General features: G+C 29.5%; 1 protein-coding gene across 13 annotated transcripts in view; it reads left to right on the plus strand.

The window, feature by feature from the left end:
* LOC117168793 (DENN domain-containing protein Crag) overlaps positions 1-4,105 on the plus strand; it is a 205,549-nt gene that overhangs the window by 82,400 nt on the left and 119,044 nt on the right. The window lies entirely within an intron of this gene.

A 4,105-nucleotide genomic window follows, 5' to 3' on the forward strand; every position in this document is an offset into this window, starting at 1 on the left:
CAGGAATGGCTGCTGAGTGACAAATACTATAAATTGGTAATAATATTGTGCGCTTTTAGTGGGCGAAGAGTGAATTGTGTTAAACGCTTATTTGCGGCATAAAAAAGGTATTTTATGAATAGACAGGATTTGTTTTGAATGAAGTAAATAAAATGTTACATGCAAAAAATTTTAATTGACATCTACAATTACTTATAGCGATTTCGGTAAAAAGGTGAATACGACCATAACCTCGAAATAATGACAGGTCGGCACGGCATGTTTATTATATTTTCGATTTTTTCGTATTTTAGAAAATGTTTTCTCTGGACCTCATCCTAAAATTTTGTTTGATTAACTATTAAAATAAATTAGAGACTCGTTGGTGATAGGATTGTTTTAAAAATTTATCTAGACAAGATAATTTAGCCCAGTATTGTTATTCCATTTTTTTTTAGAAATTATTCTATTCCCAATTTTGGTTTGATCAACCACTAAAATAAATTAGAGACTCGTTGATAATAGGAGCGTTGCAGCATTGAATGCAGAAGCGTGATTTTGGGCCAGAATTTTTATTTCAATTTTTTCAGAAATCTTGCTATAATTATCTATTTTACCAGGTCTAAATGTTAAATTCATACATACTTATTACTAACGAGTCTCTATTTTATTTTAGTGGTTGATCAAACCAAATTTTGGGATGAAGTCCAGAGAAAACATTTTCTAAAATACGAAAAAACCCCTAAATAATTTATTAATTTATATTCAAGCAAATTAAATTGCCTCCAGATATCTTTTTGATACACTTATATCATAAAAATGAATTTGTTCGCGAGCGAGAGAAGTTTATTTGAAAAAAAAACGTAATGAAATTAAACTTTTTTAATGACAAACACATTGAAGGACGGGTCACTTAAATGAAGAATACGATACACTTTTTTTATTATTAAAAAATTGCTCCAAAATCAGCCTAGTATATTAAATAATTTAAAATTTGATGCACTATTATTATTTCGAACTTGTCTACCGAAACGACGAGACAAGTTCTCCATTTAACGTTCGGACGACGACTAAAATTTCCTTGCAGAAGGTACACAAAGTTCACTCATTGAAAGCATATGACTCAACGATAGAGGAATAATGATAAGAGAAGAAATCGATAACACTTTTAAATTAGAATTCCATTAAAATGTAAACATGTAAAATTAAAGTCTAAAAGGTAAATTCGATGTTAAATAAGCGACATTAAAATAGAACAATGTAGTTAATAAAATATAATAGTCAGTTCCGAACAGAATTAGAATGAATTTTAAAGGTTGATCAAATGCCAGTTTGGAAATCAGATCCAGAGATAGCGATTTCGAAAATCGAATAATTTCTAAACAAAAATGGAATGAGAATTCTGGGCTAAATTATCTTGTTTAGATAAATTTTTCATACAATACTATCACCAACGAGCCTCTAATTCATTTTACTGGCTGATCAAACCAAATTTTGAAATGAAGTCCAGAGAAAACATTTTCTAAAATACGAAAAAATCCCTAAATAATTGATTAATTAAAATTCAGGCCAGTTAAATTGCCTCGAGATATCTTTTCGATACACCTATATCATAAAAATGAATTAGAATGAATTTTAAAGGCAGATCAAATGCCAGTTTGGAAATCAAAGCCAGAGATAGCGATTTCGAAAATAGAATAATTTTAAAAAAAATGGAATAGCAATTGTGGGCTAAATTATCTTGTATAGATAAAATTTTTAAACAGTATCACCAACGAGTCTCTAATTCATTTTAGTGGCTGATCAAACCAAATTTTGAGATGAAGTCCAGAGAAAACATTTTCTAAAATACGCAAAAATCCCTAAATAATTGATCAATTAAAATTCAGGCAAGTTAAATTGCCTCGAGATATCTTTTTGATACACCTATATCATAAAAATGAATTAGAATGAATTTTAAAGGCTGATCAAATGCTAGTTTGGAAATCAGATCCAGAGATAGCGATTTAGAAAATAGAATAATTTCTAAACAAAAATGGAATAACAATTCTGGGCTAAATTATCTTGTCTAGATAGATTATTTAAACAATCCTATCACCAGCGAGTCTAATTTATTTTAATAGTTAATCAAACAAAATTTTAGTATGAGGTTCAGAGAAAGCATGTTCAAAATATAAAAAATCCCCGAATAATTGATTAATTAAAATTGAGGCAAGTTAAATTACCTCGAGATATCTTTTTGATAAACCTATATCATTAGAATGACCCAGAATTAATTTTAGGCTGATCAATCCCCAGTCTTGGGATAAGGTCTAGAGATAACGGTTTTCCAATAATGTTCATTGAAATCCATCTGCATTTCCTGATGTGAATATCTATGATCGATCTGTGAAAAAACAATGGAAATCAGTTATTAATTTCAGAAATGTGTTACTTATTAGAGTTATCAATAAGTAATGATTTTTAAAATTGTTAAAATTGATTGTTTAAATTATTACTGCCGACACTGTCAGTAATAAACATACAAAACCACAAAATATTTCTTTGGTAAACAACAATCAATCGAAAGTAGAATAAACATGCCGAGCCGATCTGTCATTATTTCGAGGTCATGGTCGGATTCACCTTTTTAGCGAAATCGTTGAAAGTAATTATAGGTAATGTCAATAAAAAATTTTTGCATATAATATATGATTTACTTTATTCAGAACAAATCATGTCTATTCATAACATACCTTTTGTATGCTTCAAATAAGACTTTAACACAATTCCCTCTTAGCCCACTAAAAGCGCACAATATTATTACCAATTTATAGTACTTGTCACTCAGCAGCCATTCCATAATGTTATTGGCACAGGAGAAAATTGGCGTTTGCTTCTCAGTCCACAAGTCTCACTTCATTATTAATGAAACACTTTTATTATTTGTAATTACTACATAAAATAACCTATCTGTTATGACACTTGTATCCATTTGAAGTTTCGAACGCAACCATGGAAACTATGATAAACTTGATCCGAAGATGCACGGACTTAACCGAATGGCCGAATTGAATGTAACTTTAAGGCGCAAAAATGCATGGCCCAAATGCGTGGCCCAAAAATGCATGGCAACATTTTTTTCATTCTGGAGGGCAACGATCCCCTCCATTTTATTTCAAATCCGAAAAAAAATTCCTTAATTCTTTATTTTTTTATTTTAACAGGTGCCGGTTTTGACTTGAAGTTTCCCATGTAAAATGCATGGGGAAAATCACTTTTTTGAGTTTTTAGAATAATTTTTTAGGTTTTAAAAAAATGTGACGGAAAATCATGAGGACCTGTAGAGAATTATCCAACATAGAATTTCAGCTATCAGACATATGGGTTGGACACTTCTAACACATCCCCGCGAGTACCTGAAAACTACCCTTAAAACAAAAAATGTCCATTCTTCATGAAATCGACCTTTTGAACAATGTATTCTCGTCTTTTTTACTTGAAATTATTAATGTTGGTATAGTGGAATATGTATTATCATTATTTAATTAATTTTAAATTATTTAAGCAAATGGAATTTGATAAATTAATTTTTATGAAATTAATTATTAATCAGCAATTAATTATTACTGATAAATATTCCTCGAGAACGAAAGTAATTATTTCATTTGAAAAAAATTCGAAACGAAATTATTCAAAGAAATTTCATTTGTTTAAATAATTAATATTTAATAAACCAATAATAATAAATATGCTAGTAGATCAATAGAGTTATTTTTAAGTAAAGAAAATAGGAAAATACAGTGCTCAAAAGGTCGATTTCATGAAGAATTGACAGTTTTTGTTTTAAGGGTAATTTTCAGGTACTCGTGAGGGTGTGTTATTTAGAGGATGTCTGATACATAAAATTCTTTGTTGGATAATTCTCAACAGGCCCCCTTACATTCCCGTCCAATTTTTTAAAACCCTAAAAAATTATTCCAAAAGCTCAAATAAGTGATTTTCCCATGCATTTTACATGGAAAACTTCAACTGAAAACCAGCACTTGTCAAAATCGTGAAATAAAAAAAAGTAAAAATGAGACAAATTCTTTTTTCGGATTTGGAATGAAATTGGGGTATCGTTGCCCTCTAAAGAAAAAAAGCG

This window comes from Belonocnema kinseyi, chromosome 3, assembly GCF_010883055.1.
Source record: "Belonocnema kinseyi isolate 2016_QV_RU_SX_M_011 chromosome 3, B_treatae_v1, whole genome shotgun sequence".
Classification (NCBI taxonomy): Eukaryota; Metazoa; Arthropoda; class Insecta; order Hymenoptera; family Cynipidae; genus Belonocnema; species Belonocnema kinseyi.